Genomic DNA, 20,484 nt, shown 5'->3' with positions numbered 1-20,484 from the left:
ATTAGGAAGGTCATGGAAGTACAAATAAATCATCTATATGAAAATAATTACAACAGTATTTTAAAAATAAAAGAAAGCAAATGTTGCTTACCTGATGTAACAGGTGTTCTCACAGGACAGCAGGATGTTAGTCCTCACAAATGGGTGACATCGAGGATGGAGCCCAACCACGGAAAACTTCTGTCAAAGTTTCAGGAACTTTGACTGGCCCCTACCAGGCATGCCCAACACGGCACTAACCCTGCAGCCAGCAGGGGTCTCCCTTCAGTCTTGTTTCAAAGCTACAGGCAGTGCCGAAAAATAAAATAAAAACAAACCCAACACCGCGGGGTGGCGGGCGGGGTGGCGGGCGGGTTTCGTGAGGACTAACATCCTGCTGTCCTGTGAGAACACCTGTTACATCAGGTAAGCAACATTTGCTTTCTCACAGGACAAGCAGGATGGTTGTCCTCACAAATGGATGAGTACCGAGCTGAGGATGTCCTAACATGCACCAAATGTACCCAACGGCGTGCAACAGGCATAACAACTGGGATGGAATTTGGGAGAGGGCATCCGCACCCTACCGGGAAGGTGGAAGGGTGTTGGTACATCACGTTGGAAAAAGGTTACGCAAGACAGATTGGCCGAAGATGGAATCCTGTCTTCCAGCTTTGTCCAGACAATAGTGGGCTGCAAATGTATGGAGAGAACTCCAGGTTGCAGCCTTGCAGATGTCAGGAAGCGGCACCGATCGAAGGTGTGCTACTGAAGTCGCCATGGCCCTCACAGAGTGTGCTTTAACACGGTCTTGAAAAGGAATGCCAGCTTGCTGATGGCATAAGGAGATGCAATCCGCCAACCAGGAGGAAAGAGCCTGCTTACCCACAGGTTGGCCTAACTTGAATAATTGAGTGCTCTTCCTGTGGGCTACTGTACGGTCTAGATAGAAAGCTAGAGCACGTTTACAGTCAAGGGTATGCAGAGTCTGTTCCCCGGAGTTGGAGTGGGGCCTGGGAAAGAAGATAGGTAGTATGATGGATTGATTTATATGAAACTCCGAAACTACCTTAGGTAAGAATTTAGGGTGAGTGCGGAGTACCGCCCGGTCCTGCAGGAGTTTAGTGTAAGGCGGATAGGTAACTAGGGCCTGTAATTCACTAACCCTGCGAGCTGAATTGATAGCCAAAAGGAATAATACTTTCCATGTGAGATATTTTAAGTCACAGGAGGAAAGAGGTTCGAAAGGTGGTTTCATAAGGCGACCAAGAACCAGGTTAAGGTCCCAAGATGGGGCCGGAGGACGTAAAGGTGGCTTCAAATGGAGCAATCCTTTAAGAAAACGTGTAAAAAGGGGTTGTACTGAAATAGGGACACCCCCGATACCTTTATGGAAGGCGGCTACCGCACTGACATGCATTCTAATGGAAGAGGTCTTTAGACCTGATTCTGATAGATGCCAGAGATAGTCCAAGAATTTAGAGATTGGACAGGAAAGGGGATCAAGGGACTGAGAAGTGCACCATGATGTATACCTTTTCCATTTGTAGGAATAAGATTTCCTTGTGGAAGGCTTTCGTGAAGCGATCAGGACACGAGAAACTGAATCTGAAAGGTTAAATGGCTGAAGGACTAACCTTTCAACATCCATGCCGTCAGGGACAAGGCTTGGAGGTTGGGATGGAGGAGACATCCGTCGTTTTGAGTGATCAGATGCGGGTCCTTTCCTAGAGGAATGTGCCTGCGGATGGAGAGATCCTGGAGTATGGGAAACCACACTTGGCGTGGCCAGTGCGGTGCTATCAGGATCATAGTTCCCCTGTCCTGACGCAGCTTCACGAGAGTCTTCGACAGAAGAGGAAGTGGAGGGAATGCATAAAGCAGACCGGTTGTCCACGTGAGGGAGAATGCATCCCTCGGCCGAGAGTGCTGGCTCCAAATGAGAGAGCAGTAATTGTCTACTTTGTGGTTCTGAGGGGATGCAAAGAGGTCTATGTGGGGATAACCCCATTTGTGAAACAGAGAGGTCGCTACCAAGGGATTGAGTGACCACTCGTGTGGTTGGAAGACATGGCTGAGCTGGTCTGCCAATACATTGTCTACTCCCGGCAGGTAGGTGGCCCTGAGGTACATGGAGTGGGAGAGGGCTTCTGCCCAAATCTGCGCAGCTTCCTGACACAGAAGGAAGGAGCCTGTGCCTCCCTGCTTGTTTATGTACCACATGGCCACCTGGTTGTCCGTCTGAATTAAGATTGCGTGGTTCGATAGGCAATCCTGAAAGGTCCTGAGAGCATAGCGAATTGCTCGCAGCTCCAGGAAATTTATCTGGTGTTTGGCTTCCTCTAGTGACCAGAATCCTTGAGTTTGTAGATTGTTTACATGGGCTCCCCAACCGATGTTGGAAGCGTCGGTGGTGAGGATTACCTGAGGGTCTGGTGGAAGAAAAGGCAAGCCCTGTAGGAGGTTGAATTGATTTGTCCACCAGGCAAGAGACAGACGGAGTGCATCGGTGATGCGAACAATGGAGGACAGAGGCTGAACAGCTTGGGTCCATTGTAATCTCAGAGTCCATTGTGTGACTCTCATGGCCAGACGGGCCATGGGAGTCACATAAACTGAGGAGGCCATGTGTCCCAGTAGAATGAGGAAGTGGCGAGCTGTAGCTGTAGGTTGAGACTGCAGCTGGCAAGCTAGGGACACAAGGGTTTGAACCCGTGGATGAGGAAGGAAGGCTTTTGCCTGTAAGGTGTCCAAGTCTGCCCCAATGAAGGATAAGGTCTGAGATGGGACTAAGTAGGATTTCTCGTAATTGACAAGAAACCCTAGAGAAAGCAGAGTTTGAATTGTTAGGGTCAGGGAGGACCGAGCAATTTGCTGGGTTGGGGCCCTGATTAACCAATCGTCCAGGTAGGGGTAGACGTGGACACCTTCCTTCCTGAGAAAAGCTGCAACCACCACAAGGCATTTGGTGAAAACTCGTGGTGCGGATGCCAGGCCGAAAGGGAGCACTCGGTATTGGTAGTAATTTCGGCCTACTAAAAAACGGAGGTATTTGTGATGAGACTGAGCTATCGCAATGTGAGTATAGGCATCTTTTAGGTCTAGAGAGCATAGCCAGTCCCCTCTTTGCAGCAGAGGGAGAAGCGAGCCCAGGGTTACCATCTTGAACTTCTCTCTGTGAAGGTACTTGTTGAGAGCCCGTAGGTCCAGGATTGGCCGAAGTCCTCCTGACTTTTTTGGGATCAGAAAGTACCTGGAGTAGAACCCTAGTCCTTGTTGTGAGGGAGGAACGGGTTCTATAGCGTTTGACTGGAGGAGAAGGGAAACCTCCTGCTCTAGAATAATAGATTGATCGGTGAGTCTCCACGCCTGCAGGGGTGGGGAGTCCGAAGGGAGAGTCAGGAAGTTGAGGTGGTAACCCTGTGCAATGATCGCTATCACCCATTGATCTGTGGTGATATGCTGCCAGTTTTCTAGAAAGTGGCTTAACCGACCTCCTACTGGTATAGTTGGAAGAGGGATTTGGCATCTGTTCTCTAATTGAAAGTCAAAAACCCGATGCAGGGCCAGGTTGTGGAGCTGCTGCGGGTTTTTGTTTTCGAGACTGACAAGGCTGAGTTTTATGGTAAGGCCTCACAGGCCTAGACTTGGCTAGTGGGGGATAATACTTCCGTGGACGGAAGAATGACTTTCTGGAGTCCTTCTTAAATGGTTGTTTAGAAGGCAAGTCAGAAGGAATAGATGAGAGCTGTTTAAGTGTCTCATGATGATCCTTCAGTTCTGCAACAATTTGCTGAATTTGCTCACCAAATAAATTATCCTCTAGGCAGGGCAAATCAGAGAGCCTGTCCTGAACTTCCGGGCGAAGGTCAGACGACTTAAGCCAAGCCCAGCGTCTGCCAGAGATGGCCATAGCAGAAAGTCTAGTGGAAGCATCAAAGATGTCATAAGCTGTTCTTATTTCATGCTTCCCAGCTTCAAACCCTTTATTTAGTAGGGACTGAAGCTGTGGCTGGAACTGCTCTGGTAAGGCATCTGAATACTCCTGCATCTGTTTCAGGATGACCCTATTGTATTGGGTCATATACAATTGATAAGAAGCTATTCTGGAAATTAGCATAGCTCCTTGGTATACTTTCCTACCTATACTATCTAGGAATTTATTTTCCTTAGTAGGAGGTATGGAAGAATGTGGCTTTAATCTTTTAGCTTTCTTTTGAGCTGATTCTACCACAACAGAGTGATGATCTAATTGTGGTTTCTGAAAGCCAGGTGCTGACTGTACAAGATAAGTAGAGTCAGCTTTTTTGTTCACTGGAGCAACAGAACCAGGAGATTCCCAATTCTTTTTTAGAAGGTCCAGAAAAACCTGATGAATTGGAATAGAGGTGATGACTTTGGGGGCATCCAAGAATTGGAGCAACTCCATCATCTGGTGCCTGTAATCTTGTTCAGATTGAAGCTGAAAAGGGACCAACTCCGACATGTCCTTCACAAAATTTATGAAAGAGAGGTCCTCAGGGGGAGAACGCTTTCTACTCTCCGCAGGAGAGGGTGGTGAAGGCAAATCATCGGTGTCAGTAGAGGTATCATCACTCCAGGTGTCATAAGGATCAGGCTGCTGACCTATAGGACCATGAGGGGGCTGTATACCTGAAGGCCCCGGTTGAGGCTCCGAGAGATTCGAAGGAATTACCGGGGGCATCGAGAATTTCCTCGATGGAATCGGTGCCGGCACCGGCATCGAAGGAATCGGTGTCGGCATCGAAGGAATTGGTGCTGTCATCGAAAATCTCGGTGGAACTGATGTGCGTATCGCCCCCAAGGAATGTATCGTGGCGAGGGACGACAAGGCACCGATGGAACTACCCCCGAAGGAGGAATTCGGTACGGTGTTTCTCCACCTGACGAGAAGGCTGTCGGTGACCCGGGTGTTGCCGGTGGAAGGGCATTCATAAGCGCTTCCATCCGAGCAAGCAGCGGTGCCAGTGCTGCTGGAATCGGGTCGGTGACCGGTTCCACTCTCGGTGCCGGGGTCGGTGCCGAAGGAGTCTGGAACCGTAGCATCGCCTTATCGATGGCCTCCTGGACCAGGCGGTCCAGTTCTACCCGGAGACCTGGGGTAACAAGACCCGGCTCTACGGGAGAGGGAGGCTGAGGCTGAGCCGGAGGGACCACCGTCACCGGTGGAATCGCGGCTCCCAAACCCCGGAGGGGTGAGGGTTGCCTCGGTGTCTGCGAGACAGGAGTGGACGGTGCCACTTCTGGTCAAGACTTCTTCGATGGAGGCTCGGACAGCACGGAGGTCGATGACTTCGATTCCTCGACGGTCCGAGACTTATGACGTCGATGGCGATGTTTGTCTTTCCGATCCCCTCGATCTTCGGGGGAAGGGACAGGCGTCGATGGCCGTGAAGACGTCGATGGCGGACGGTCACCGGGAGGCTGCCGATGACGATGGGATTTCGACGGTGCCGGTTACGATGACGTCGATGCAATCGATGGCATCGGAGTATGAGCATGGAAAAGGAGTCCCATCTTCTCCATTCTAGCTTTGCGACCTTTTGGTGTCATTAAGGCACATTTGGTGCAAGTCAGGACATCATGCTCACTCCCTAAACACAAAACACAGACTCTATGGGGGTCTGTGATGGACATAGTACGTGTGCAGTCTGGGCACCGACGGAACCCCGATGCCATGGCCATAGGCCAAAAATTTAGCCGCGGGACGGTCGACTGCCAACAGGCCTCGAGGGCCAAATTCGACGGTAGTCGACAAAAACGACGGCAAAAAACTTACCAAAGTACCGCGGAGTAAAAATTGAAGAAGGGAGACCCCTGAGGGGCAATTTTTTCTTCAAGAATAAAGTTGAAGAGATTCCTGTCAGGAATGTGGTAAGAGCTCCTTAACCGCGTGGCAACTGCTACGCGGAAAAAAGAAGACTGAAGGGAGACCCCTGCTGGCTGCAGGGTTAGTGCCATGCTGGGCATGCCCAGTAGGGGCCAGTCAAAGTTCCTGAAACTTTGACAGAAGTTTTCCGTGGTTGGGCTCCATCCTCGATGTCACCCATTTGTGAGGACAACCATCCTGCTTGTCCTGTGAGAACCAATGTAACAGTCGGCCAAATTTTGCAAAACAGGATAGCATTCATATTTATCAATCGTGATATACAAGACTTCTCTATTGCCAGTATAGTTGCCAAATATTATCATATACTGTCATTTTGTTTTGTAACGCAAAGGAAATTCTCTCCATCACCACAATTTCAACTAATGTAGTTTTCCAACAATTAAGTATAGTTTTCCAATAATAAGCAATTGTTATATGTGCTAGAGTAAAATTTGTATTAACAATTTCTTCTTATTCAAACTAATATCCAAATCCTCCCATCTTCCCAAGAGACATAAAGTGGTGGTGAAGTGAATGGTAATATCCATTATTTCCTGAGTTAATCCCTGAACTCTCCCTAAATGGTCAGAATAATTGGACAATCCTACCACATGAATATACGAAGCTGATATACATCCTCACCAACATAAAGGAAATGAAGTACTAAAACTGGAGAAAAACATTAGATATCTATAAGTACGATGTAGAAGTTTGTACATTAGCTCCCTCACTCTATTACATCTAGATAACTTCAGATTATCCAGCCATATTTCATGGCAATCATCCATATTTAAATTTAGAGACAGATCATGATTTCAATGTTGGATCAAACACTCCAGAGTGTCTGGATCATGACTCTTTTCCATTAAATAGATATACAGTCTGGAGATCATTTTTGTTTGATACTTGGGCTGTGTTAGAAGGCTTTCTAACCCTGTACGTGATCACAGCTCGACCTCCATTCGTGGAAATTTCATTACATCCTTTTTTAACTGTAAATAAATGTAATGAGTACAGCTGGGAATCCCATGTTCCATCTGGTCATGAAATGATCTGGAAAGGAATACGACGAGTGAGATTATCAAATTTGCGGATGATACAAAATTATTCAGAGTAGTTAAATCACAAGTGGATTGTGATACATTACAGGAAGACTTTGCAAGACTGGAAGATTGGGCATCCAAATGGCAGATGAAATTTAATGTGGACAAATGCAAGGTGTTGCATATAGGGAAAAATAACCCTTGCTGTAGTTAACACGATGTTAAGTTCCATATTAGGAGCTACCACCCAGGAAAAAGATCTAGGCATCATAGTGGATATTACTTTAAAATCGTCGGCTCAGTGTGCTGCAGCAGTCAAAAAAGCAAACAGAATGTTAGGAATTATTAGGAAGGGAATGGTTAATAAAACGGAAAATGTCATAATGCCTCTATATTGCTCCATGGTGAGACTGCACCTTGAATTCTGTGTACAATTCTGGTCGCCACATCTCAAAAAAGATATAGTTGCGATGGAGAAGGTACAGAGAAGGGCAACCAAAATGATAAAGGGGATGGAACAGCTCCCCTATGAGGAAAGGCTGAAGAGGTTAGGGCTGTACAGCTTGGAGAAGAGACGGCTGAGGGGGGATATGATAATGAGTAGATCTTGAATGAGTAGATGTGAATCGGTTATTTACACTTTCGAATAATAGAAGGACTAGGGGGAATTCCATGAAGTTAACAAGTAGCACATTTAAGACTAATCGGAGAAAATTATTTTTCACTCAATGCACAATGAAACTCTGGAATTTGTTGCCAGAGGATGTGGTTAGTGCAGTTAGTGTAGCTGGATAAGTTCTTGGAGGAGAAGTCCATTAACTGCTATTAATCAAGTTTACTTAGGGAATAGCCACTGCTATTAATTGCATCAGTAGCATGGGATCTTCTTAGTGTTTGGGTAATTGCCAGGTTCTTGTGGCCTGGTTTGGCCTCTGTTGGAAACAGGATGCTGGGCTTGATGGACCCTTGGTCTGACCCAGTATGTCAATTTCTTATGTTCTTAAAGGGCTAAAAAGAATATAAAAATAGCAAAGGTTTAGACTCTATCAAAATAGTAACAAGGCAGGTAAGTTGATGGTGAATTTGATTAAGTCAGCATCCGGTTCTTGTTTCATTTCTCATTTAAAATCATTGAAGGACAAAATCTTGAAATCTAATCAGGAAATATTGCAAGCCTTTGTAGATTTTTATACGAGGCTATATGCCTCAGAGAACTGTAATGACTGCAAGTTCAAGGAATTTTTGCAAAATTTGGGTCTGCGTTCTTTTGAACCTCGACATTTGCAAAAATTAAATAAGCCTATCAGTCTGGAAGAGGTATTATTAGGTATTTGCAGGGCCAAAGCCTTGAAGGCACCAGGACCTTATGGATATTCCAGTGCATTTTATAAAATTTTAGCAGAACAAATTGCACCATTGCTTTGTAGAACATTTGCCACATTACTTGATAGGGGATTTTTTTCCTCAGGAGGTAAACAAAGCGGTGAATACCGTAATCCCTAAATCTGGGAACGATCCCACTTCTGTATTTATTTATTTATTTACAACATTTTATATACCGTTATTCGGTAGGTTCCATCATAACGGTTTACAACATTTGCATAAAATTTCTAATGCAGTTTCATTTCCTTCATTCATACAAAAAAAGAAAAAGGAATAAGATATATGTAAAATTAATTGCAAATAAAAATGTGTTCCAAATATAATAATGATTAAATGCCAGGTTCTTATGGCCTGTATTGGCCACTGTTGGAAACAGGATGCTGGGCTTGATGGACCCTTGGTCTGACTCAGTATGGCATGTTCTTATGAACAGTAGTTAATATCAGAAATAAAAAAATAAAAAAGGTCATCATATCACCTATTTCTTTGTTAAATTTTGATCAAAAATGTTACGCTTGGAGGTGGACACTTGTCCTGGAGCCATGTAGAACGGCTCCCTGGTAGGGACCAGGAAACACCTGCCCCAGGGGGCGGAGCACAGGAGGAGACAGAAGCTAGGAAGAGCTTCACCACTGGCAGCCCGCGGTCCCCCTGGGTGCAGTCCCTAGAGTCCCGGGCCGCATGGACTTAGGTGGGCCTCGCAGGGTCTCCTGGAGAGGTAGTAGAGAGGCGTGCCCATGAGCAGCAAGGGAGCGCAGTTGGTCACTAGGCTGTAGGCCTGGGGAATCAGGGAAGGCCAGTACAGCATAGGCGATGACAAGGTAAGGGACAAAGCCAGAATCAAGAGACGTGGTCAATGGCAGCTGGGGTCAGGTTCCGAGGATTGGTCCGAGGAGTGTCAGTCAAAGCAGGGGTCAGATACCAGGAATCAGTCTGAGAGTAGTCAACGAAGCAGGGGTCAGGTTCCAGAGGTCAGACGATGTCACGAAGGCAGGCAGAGGTCAAGATCCAGGCAGCGAGCAGAATGGTCAATGGAGCAGGCAGAGGTCAGTACCAGAGAATCAGTCCGAAGGTATTACCTGGGGAGACAGGACAGACAGACGCTGGAACAGAAGGACCCTGGAACAAGGCTGGAACAGTAGGACGCTGGAACAAGACTGGAACAAGACTGTGAACACGGAGGCAAACTAGTACTACTTAAGGCAGGAACTTCCTTAAGTAGTACATTCAATCAGGACGCGCCGCAAAGTTAGGACCCGCCTCATGCCCTATAAGAGACCAGGCGGTCCGCGCACATGCACATAGGGGCGTGGCTGACACCACGGAGGATGCCGAATTCCGGCTTGAGGCTTGGTGCATAGTGGAAGGCCCGGCGACCGCCGCCACGGGACGCCAAGGCCTAGAGGAGCTCGCGGCTGCCGCTGGGGAGCTGGGGAGGAGCTAGTGAGGTGAGCAGGCCCGTACGCGGGCCAAGAGCAGACGGGGCACGCAACAGTACCGCCCCCCTTCTTGGCCTCCCTCTACGCGGCCGTGGCTTTTCAGGATGGGTCCTTTGGCATGTCCTGAGGAGTTCTTTATCAAGAATGTTATGGGAAGGTTCCCATGAGTTCTTGGCCCCATAACCCTCCCAGGATAAGAGGTATTCCCATCTGCCTTGACACCGACGGACATCGAGGACCTCTCTTATCTGGAGTGTAGAATCTGGTTTGGTAGAGATCCACAGAGGTGAAGGATCTCTGTGAGAGGGCCAGGAGAGGACCAATGGTTTCAAAAGAGAGACATGGAATGTGTTGTGGATGCCCATGGCACGAGGTAGTTGAAGTTGGTAAGACACTGCTCCCACTCTCCGGAGAACTGGAAACGGGCCGATGAACGTGGGAGCCAGGCGATGAGAAGGGAGTCTCAACCTTCTGACAAGGATGGAAGAGTGGAGCGGGACATCTGTGGGCATCAGAAGTGCGCTTGGAGCACTTAGCGGCCTGAGTAAGGCGTTCTTTGACTTGATTCCACACCTGGCGAATGGTGTGGGCCATGAATTGCGTGGCTGGAGAAGGAACGGTGAGAGGAACTGGAAGTGGCATTCGAGGTTGTCGTCCGAATACCACGGAGAACAGTGATACATCGGTGGCAGCAGTGACGTGGGTATTATGCGACAACTCAGCCCAGGGTAACAGATCGGACCAGTTGTCCTGCTGGTCATTCACGTAGGAACGAAGAAATGTTTTCCAGGTCTGGTTGGTCCTTTCAGCTTGACCGTTGGCCTGTGGGTGATAGGACAACGTGAAATTCAAGGCAATGTTGAACTTTTTGCATAGAGAGCATCAGTACCTGGCGGCAAACTGCGGTCCTCAGTCGGATATGATTTCCTTTGGAAGTCCATGGAGACAGAAGATATGTTTTAGAAACAACTTGGCTAACTAACTGTGGGGCCAATGGGAGGCCCGGCAGGGGAATAAATTGACTCATTTTCGAAAAATGGTCGATGATGACTCAGATTACGGTGTTGTTTTGGGACGGCAGCAGATCTGTGATGAAGTCCGTTGAGATGCTGGACCATGGCTCGGTAGGTGCTGGAAGCGGTTGGAGTATGCCCCAAGGCTGTCCGGTAGGTGGTTTTTGTTGGGCACAGACGGGACATGAATCTACATAGGTATGAGAGTCTTGCACCATGTTGGGCCACCAGTAATATCTCCGCAACATCTCTAGGGTCCTGGTACGACTTGGGTGTCCTGCCAACTTGGAATCATGAGCCCATTTCAGAATTCGTTCACGTAATCTACATGGAACGACAGTTTTCCCAACTGGGACTGTAGTGGTCATGGCAAGGGATACGCAGGCAGGATCTATGATGTGTCTGGGAACATCAGGAACATCCTCTGGTTCGAAGGATCTTGGAAGCTGGGCAATATTGTAGTTCGAAATTGAACCGTTCAAAGAAGAGTGCCCATCAGGCTTGTCTAGGATTCAAGAGTTGAGCTTCTTTAAGGTGCTCAAGATTCTTATGGTCGGTGAAAATGGTAAATTTAGATTGCGCTCCTTCCAACCAGGGGCACCACTCTTGGAGCGCCAGCTTGACAACTAGAAGTTCTCGGTCACCAATGGTGTAGTGCTGCTCTATAGGAGAGAACTTGTGTGAATAGAATGAACAAGGTATCAATTTACCCTTTGGAGAAAAACTGACTTAGGACGGCCCCCGCTCTGATTGCAAAGGCATCAACTTCTATGACGAATGGGCATCTTGGGTCTGGGTGCTGTAGACAGGAACCAGTACAGAATGCTTCTTTTAGCGTCTGAAAGGCGGCTTGTGCTTTGGGAGTCCACACACGAGTATTAGCCCCTTTCTTGGTCATGGCGGTAAGCAGAACAGCTAGAGTAGAATAATTGGCAATGAAGCTCCTGTAATAGTAAAGCCAAGGAAACGTTGTAAGGCCCATAGACCTACTGGCTGGGGCCAGTCCCGGATGCCCTGGACTTTATCCGGATCCATAGAGAACCCTCGATTGGATATGATGTACCTTAGGAAGGGTAAACGATTTTGCTCAAAGAGGCACTATTCTAACTTGGCATAAAGATGATTTTCTCTTAGGCGTTGGAGGACGATCCTAACATGATCTCGGTGGGATTAAAGGTCTTTAGAAAGATCAGGATGTCGTCAAGGTATACGACTACGAATGAGTACAAGAGGTCTCGGAGGATTTCATTCATAAGGCGTTGAAAACCGCTGGGGAATTGCCTAACCCAAAGGGCATCATGGTATATTCATAGTGACCATTCCTCGTGTTGAATGCGGTCTTCCAGATATCTTCAGGTTGGATGCGTACCAGATTGTATGCACCCCTCAGATCCAACTTGGTAAAGATTCAAGCCCCTTGAAGGTGGTCAAACAGCTCACTGATAAAGGGCAATGGGTACCGGTCTTTTCGGGTTATGGCGTTGAGCCCTCTGTAGTCAATACAAGGGCGTAAACCTCTGTCCTTTTTCTTGACGAAGAAAAAGCCCGCTCCGACGGGAGAATTGGAGGGTTTGATGAACCCTTTTTTAAAATTATCTTTAATATACTCAGACATGGCTAGGGTTTCTGGGACAGACAATAGATAAGTTCTGCCCTTGGGAGGTGTCATGCCCGGCAGAAGTTCTATAGGGCAATTCAGCTTACATAGCGGAGGTAGAGTGTCAGCCTTCTACTTTGAGAAGATGTCTTCAAACTCGGCATACTGGGTAGGCAAACCATACAGGGTGGTAGACTTCAAGACAGAGACGGCTGGAGATACTTGACGTAGACATGTCTTCTGGCATTTGGAACCCCACTGCACCAATTGCAGGGAATGCCAATCGAACTGGGGTTCGTGGGACTGGAGCCAGGGCAGCCCCAGGATGACTGGATGTGTGGAGCATTTTAACACATAGAAGGACTTCTCCTTGTGGAGAGTGCCCACGGTAAGACAAACGGCCACTGTTCAATGGGTGATGAGCCCTGGAAGATGTTCTCCTTGGATGGAGGCAATATGAAGGCTCACCTCTAATGGCTGGAGAGGAATGTTCAGAAGCTTGTTGTACTGTTGTGTTAATAAAAATGACTTTAACTAAATAGAGTTTTGTTACGGTCCCAGGCCGTGCCCCAGTCCTTCCACCTACCTCGGGGCTGGCCCGGGCCGCTGGAAGGCTTCTTTGCCCATCTAGGCCTGACCCGGCTTCTGCCATGGCGTTTCCTCTGCAAGGGAGACACCGCCGATCCTCAGTGTCTGGCCCCGCCCCCTTAGCGCGCGCGTGCAAGGGGGCTCCAGATTTAAAGGGGCCAGCGCGAGAAACGAAGGAGAGCCCTAGAGATGACGTCAGATGCTGCAGGGATATTTAAACCCTGCAGCTGCCTCAATGCCCTGCTTTGCAACGAGGTTCCTTCTCCTGAGTTGAGTTACGGTTCTTCTGACTTCTCTGGCTTCTGACTTCTGGCTTCCAACCTTGGCTCGTCCACTGACTCCGGTTTCAGCTTCCGCCCCTGGCTTTGACTCCTGCTTCTGACTTCTGGCTTCCGACCTTGGCTCGTCCCCTGATTCCGGCTTCAGCTTTCGTCCCTGGCTTTGACTCCGGCTTCTGACTTCTGGCTTCCGACCTTGGCTCGTCCACTGACTCCGGTTTCAGTTTCCATCTCTGGCTGGACTCCGGCTCTTGACCTCTCGCCTTCCACAGGTATCCGATTCTTCACCTGCCAGGAGGTCTCGCCTAAGTCCCAGTGGCTCGGGTCTTCACGGGCTCCTCCCGGGGGGACCATCGGCCTCCGAGGGTGAAGTCTCTTCTGACTTCCAGGCTCAGCCGTTTCACTGGACTACCTCTTCAGGATCTCTCGTCAGGTCCTCGGTCGCAGAGGATCTCGCCTAAGTCCAAGAGGCCCGGATCCCTACAGGCTCCTCCTGGGAGGACCTCGGGTTTCCAGTGGTGAAGCCTTCCTAGGACCACCTCTTCAGCGCTGCCTCCCGGCTGCGACGTCCACTGTGGGCTCTCCACAGTGCATCACCATCCGTCTCAGCCGGCCCAAGTGTCCACGAATCTAACAATTTAGAGAAGCTCCTGGAGGAAAAGTCCATAAACTGGTATTAGCCGTGTAGCCTTAGAAAGCCACTGCTATTGAGAACTTTTGACCTGGATTAGCCATTGTCAGAGACAGGATGCTGGCTTGATGGATCTTTGGTCTACCCAGTATAGGATTTCTTATATTCTTATGATCTCATTTTTTTTTCACAAGTATAAAAATGTTTTAAAAGGTCAGATTTGCTCCCATGAGTAGTATTGGGAGTTGAATGGCTACAGCAGTCTGGGCTTCCAAGTAAATATACTTGGAATGAAAAGCTGAAGGAGATGAATAAAAGGCATGTATTATTTGGTTAAATTGTGTGGGAGTATGTGTGCATGCATTAATGAATCATCTATGGTGGATCCTCCTCTTGTGAACACTAAACATCTTTTTTTTCAGGGTTGTGACAAATATTTAAATTACATTGTAACTGACAAACTGGGTCAGACCAAAGGCTAATCTAGCAGCTCAGCATTCAATTGAGTCTATTGTCTAAAAAATGTCCATTTAAGTCATGCAGTTATACAGGCAATATTTGCTACATTATATACATTCATTCTTTTAGTACCCAGGGACAGTAACTTTCATAGCAACACCCTGAGACGTGGATATTTCATAAATGATGTCCGTATATGCAGGCATATTATAAAATAGCCTGACCGCATTTCCCCAAATGTAAATTAATTTCTCCCAAGGAACAATTAAAAATATATTTCCGAGAAGCTTTGTCCTTCTCAAGTGGAGAAATGCCTAATATACTGAAGGCGTATTACTTGTCTGGACCCTCACAGAGAGGTGGTGGTGAGATAGAGGGTATTGGAGAATGTGGGGAATGCCCAGAATCATTATCCCCTCTGGAAAACCTGACGGGTTTTCTTGAAACAACGCAAGAGGAACAAATTGAAAAAAGAGGAGTCCTCCTAGTGAAATTTCAGATCTCTGCTGAAAGGGACTTGGTTCTAAAAAATTTCTTTCGTAACAGAGATAAGTTGTACCTTGGAGAAAAGATTTGGATATTTCCAGATATTGTCAGAGTGAAGCAATTGCATAGACATTTTTTTTTAAATCTCTGCCCTAGAGCTCGCCTGATTGGTGCAAAAGTGATGATCAAGTATCCATGCAAATGTGTTTTAACCTTTGAAAATAATAGATATGTGTTTATGGAACCGAATCAGTTAAAAATATTCTTGGATTCTAAAAGTGAAGTAAGGGCTGATTCGTTAAGTGAAGCTGGCAATATATAGATGATTCTGCCACTCTCTTTTTTCTTGATTATATAAGTTTGGAAAGTTTTGCTCCTTGTTTTGTTTTGTTCTCTCTTATTACATAGTAAAAATCAGGCAATGGTATAGTAAGAGAAGAAAAGTATTGAATTCGTATAAATCTTATAATAATGAAAATTTCTGATAATTAAAATGTTTTGTTAAAGATTTATTGGAAATCTCTATACGAGATAAATTTTTGTTAATATCATGTCTGAATTTTTAAGGCGTGTAATTATGCTTTATGTTAATGATTAAAACCTAATAAAGATTAAATATAAAAAAAATAACCTGACCGCACATACATGCATGCTCAATTTTAAGTGGATGTCGCCTATGCGTGCAAATGCTGCTTCTATCGCATAAGTGGGTGGATTTTTTTTTTTTTTCAAAATAATTTCTATTGCCATTTTAAATAAATACAAAAATAAAAGACAACTTACAAAAATCAAAAACACAATATAAAAACCATAATATCAAACAAATATCCTAATATATAAACCATAGTATCAATCAAATACCCCCAATCACACAACTTTCATACATTATCTTTCACCCATTACAGGAACCTCCATTTAAGACCTCACACAACATTCAACACAACATTCATACATTTCTTTCCACCCATTACATAAACCGCCATTTAAGACCAGTCATGTTTATAACCAGTATCAATCAAACCAGCTTGTAAATCTTTTGGTAGTAACGCATAATAGGCTTGCCAACAAGCACAATACAATTTATCAGGTTTACATGTACCACTAAGGAAGTCCATAAATTCCATTTGTAGAAGTAATATCATTCTATTTGTCCACGCTGCTAAGGTAGGTATAGCCATTGGATCAGTCCAACCCGCCAATATGGTCCTACATGCTAGCATAATAGCCATACGCTCAAATTTACGTTTTGAAATGTTGCCTGGTGAGTCTAATAAGTGAGAGCTATCTAACAATATTTGCCCAGTAACAGGTATAAGCACATCTGTACATTTGGCAATCATATGAAACACAGAATCCCAAAAGGTAGTTAATTTTGGACAAGTAAACAATCGATGATATAATGTACCAACCATTGTTCCACACTTACTACACAAAGAAGTAGAAGTCAACTTCATTTTATTTCTGCGTATATCATCGTAATAAAAACAGTGAAGTATTTTAAATTGGACTTCCTGTAACCCTAAATCAGGTAGAGACATGTACAATGTCTTAAAGCAATATTTCAAATAAGATGGTGTAATTTGTATTCCTATCATATTAGACCAACGAGATGCCAAGGAAACCAAACAGGTAACATTAATGAATTTCTTCAGTAGTTTACCCCAACCTGTGAATGAATTTGTCGTACATGCTGTATCAATTATATTTATAGCGAAATTTGATTCAGCAGCTAACTTCTCAGAGCCCCATGAGAAAGACTGTAAATAATGACGAACCTGTAGGTAAGCAAAAAATTGTTTTGTTGGAAGCTGATACGTACGTGCCAAGGTATCATAGTCTAATAAAATATGAGAATCAGCATCAAATAGATGAATTGAAAACATTAATCCACGATTTGCCCATGATGAATAAATACCTTTATTCTCAATCCCAGGAAGAAAATTAACATTACCAAGAAAGGGATTTAAAAGAGAAGCTTCACCTGATAGATGTGCACGACGTTGTTCCCATCTCCAAGCATGTACACATGGAGCCAATAAAATTCTGGGAAATGAAACAGTGCATCTAAGGCCTGGACGTAATTGAATAATACTAAGAGGAGAACTTGGGCGAGACATACAATCCAACATTCCTTGCTCACAATAACGATAAATTCCCGTAATCCATTCACTAATAAAACGCAATTGGCAGGCTACATTATATAATAAAAAATCTGGCATATTTAATCCGCCCCGTTCTTTAGGGCTTACCAAAATATTATAAGCCATACGGGCTCGACCACCTTTCCAAAGAAAATTGTGAATAATAGATCGCAATCGTTGAAGATCTTTAACTCTCAACCAACAAGGTAATATATGAAGAAGATATAAAAGCTTAGGAACAATCACCATCTTAATCAATGCACAACGACCAAATAAAGAGAGTGGGAGAGATATCCAAACCTTCAACTGCTCCTCCAAGCGTGTTATGCAGGGAGGAATATTTAAATCATATAATTTATCTAGTTGTCTAGGAATAAAAGCTCCTAAATACCTCAATTTTTCAGGGGCCCACTTAAATGGAAAAGTACCATGCCAAGTAGCAGATAAATTATCATTGAGAGCCAAAGCTTTAGATTTAGCAAAATTTATTTTTAAACCCGCTACTAAATGAAATTGTTCAAATAAGTTAATAATAACAGGAACACTTTTACGTGGATTTCCTACAAAAAGTAAGATGTCATCAGCAAACAGAGCTGATTTTAATGGATGACCATATAAACTAATTCCAACAAATTGTGGTGTCTTTCGCAAGACATTAGCCAATGGTTCTAATGCCAAAATGAACAACAATGGAGATAATGGACAGCCCTGCCTGACCCCGCAGTGTAATTTAAAAGAATCCGTAGAATTTCCATTAAGCAAAATAATGGCACTGGGATTACTATACAGAGTTTGAAGCCAAGTAAAGAAATTTCCAGAAAAATTATATTTCTGCAGTGCCCAAAACATATATTCCCAAGATAGAGAATCAAAAGCCTTTTCGGCATCCAGGCTAAGAATTAATGATTCTGCTTTTGGTTGATAACTTAATGCAGCAATAAGACGCCGAACATTACGCACTCCCTGACGACCTTTTACAAAGCCAGTTTGATCTTCATGAATGACAGAAGGTAAAATTTGATTTAATCGAGATGCCAAAATTGCGGACAAAATTTTTATATCCACATTAATTAAAGATATTGGACGATATGAACCTACTTCCAGGGGATCTTTACCTGGTTTAGGGAGAACAACAATAGTTGACCGATTAGATGATATAGAAATATGTTTGTCAATCAACATTCCAGTATAATATTTTTGTAAAGGCTTTAAAACAATAAATTTCAGGATTTTATAAAACTCTGATCCCAAACCCAATTTAATTGATTGAATTACAGAGTAGATTTCCTGTTCAGTTATGGGAGTATTCAGTGCCAATACCTGTTCTCTGGAGACTTGAGGCCAAGTAATATTTTGAAAAAGGCTTTCTGCTACTTCCAAATTCATAGGTTTAAGACCATACAAGGCAGTATAGTATTCAAGGAACCAGGTAGCAATTTTTTCAGGTGTAGTCTGATATAAACCCTGGCTATCTCGAATACCAACTACAGTTGTACGATTTCTTCGAGGGCGGATAAGATGTGACATTAGACGACTAGTACGATTACCATGCTTATATAACTGATAACGATAGTACCGTAGCGATTTAGAAGCTCTCTGGTGTAATAAAGTATTAAGGGCCTCTCTAATTCTATCTACTTGTGCTTTGGTATCATTAGTCATATCCAACATATGTTGCATCTGTGCTGTTTTCAGAACCGTTGTTAACCTCAATATTTCTGCATTACACCTTTTGTTTTGCTTTGCCACATATGCAATAATAGCTCCCCTCATAACTGTTTTTCCCGCATCCCATAGCGTTGCGGGAGAAACATCCTGTTTATCATTAAATTCTAAAAATTCTTTCCAGCAATCTTGTAAATATTTATGAAATATTTTGTCTAAATATAAATCAGGACGCAATCGCCATGAGTATGGAGGACGATAAGGGATGCCACACTGCAATGTTACTGTTACTGGAACATGATCTGAAATAGAAATAGTACCTATAGAAGTATCAACCACTGTTGGAAAACACTGATCTGATACTAATAAATAGTCAAGGCGAGAATATGTCTGATGAGGATTAGAGAAAAATGTAAATTCTAAATCATCAGGATGTAATACACGCCAGACATCCAAAAGCTGCAATTCATGGCACAACAAATTAATACCTGTATGTTGATCCCGTAGCAACATAGGTTTAGAAGGATGATTATCAAGTTGTTTGTTAGCTACAAGATTAAAATCACCACCCATAACAAGACGGCAATCGGAAAAATCAGTAAGCAGCCTCATCAAGGATAGAAAAAAAACTTGAGAATATACATTTGGTGCATAAACATTGCAAAATACCAATTTCTGTTGATGTAATTTACCCACTACTATAACAAATTTCCCATCAGGATCTTATAAAGTTTGTTCGCATTGAAATAGCAAATTTTTATGAATGAGAATGGCCACTCCTCGCTTCCTAGTAGTAAAAGAGGAATAAAAACACTGATCTACCCATTCTCGCTGCAATTTAGTATGTTCTGTATCATTCAAATGTGTTTCTTGCAAAAAGGCTACTTGCGTACGCATACGCTTAAACATACTTAGTATTTTTTTCCTCTTTATTGGCGAGTGAAGGTTATTTACATTTAATGAAACAATTTTAACCATTGTCATTCATAATATTTATTTATAGAACTTTTAACTAAGAAACAATAATCTGCCCCTCTCAAAGGCCTCCCAGCCTGGGCCCCTGAATTTATGTACCATAACTCAGTAGTAATCCAACAATGTAAAGCTAACATACACCATGGAGGTTCCTCATGCATTCCTATAATCCACTCATTTCTCCAAATACATACATACCCATAATACCATTCAAACAAACAAGCACTCCAATCATCCATTCCAATTATATTTCTATCTAAATTAAACATTAATCCTAGTAACATATAATCCTCCCTCATCCCCTTGAAGGAAAAATGGGATTAAAACAACTACTTTCCAACCCCACTCCCTCCCTGAAATAAACAACAACAAAAGTTATTATAACAATGAAAGTTAGATCCAAAACTGTTTCATTAAGTTAAATGGCTTTAGAATAAATAGTTCAAATACTCTGTTCTTCACATCTTGGTAGATTCAAAATAAAACGATCTGCCTCTTCCTTGGAAGTAATAAATAGGACTTTGCTTTCATGTTGTATTCTCAGTTTTGCTGGATATAATAAAGCAAACTTTATTCCTCTTTTATGAAGTTCCGTACATGCTGGCACTAACACTTTTCGCTGTGATGCAGTATTAGCAGAGAAATCATTGAACAACAAAATTTTGCAGCTCTGGTATTCCAAAATAGCTTGTTTTCTATAAGCCCTTAGTATTTGAGATTTATGTTCCAAATTTAAAATACGAGCCATTACATGGCGTGGCTTGACATTTCCCTCTCTTAAAGATCCTATTCGATATACTCACTCGCATTGTATTTTTTCATTTTTAAAAGTTGAGCCTACTTTAGTTGGAAGCCAATTTTCTACAAATTCTCTTAGTTCCCCTCCATCTTTTACCGTCTCAGGTAAACCAACAATC

At 44.0% G+C, this 20,484-nt stretch overlaps 1 protein-coding gene across 1 annotated transcript in view; it reads right to left on the bottom strand.

Annotated features, from left to right (window-relative positions):
• WDPCP (WD repeat containing planar cell polarity effector) overlaps positions 1-20,484 on the bottom strand; it is a 714,814-nt gene that overhangs the window by 4,151 nt on the left and 690,179 nt on the right. The gene's annotated exons all lie outside the window — the stretch shown is intronic.

Source organism: Rhinatrema bivittatum, chromosome 3 (genome assembly GCF_901001135.1).
Source record: "Rhinatrema bivittatum chromosome 3, aRhiBiv1.1, whole genome shotgun sequence".
NCBI lineage: Eukaryota > Metazoa > Chordata > Amphibia > Gymnophiona > Rhinatrematidae > Rhinatrema > Rhinatrema bivittatum.
The sequence above is the reverse complement of the archived record's forward strand: the minus strand, read 5'-3'. Positions and strand labels throughout refer to the sequence as shown.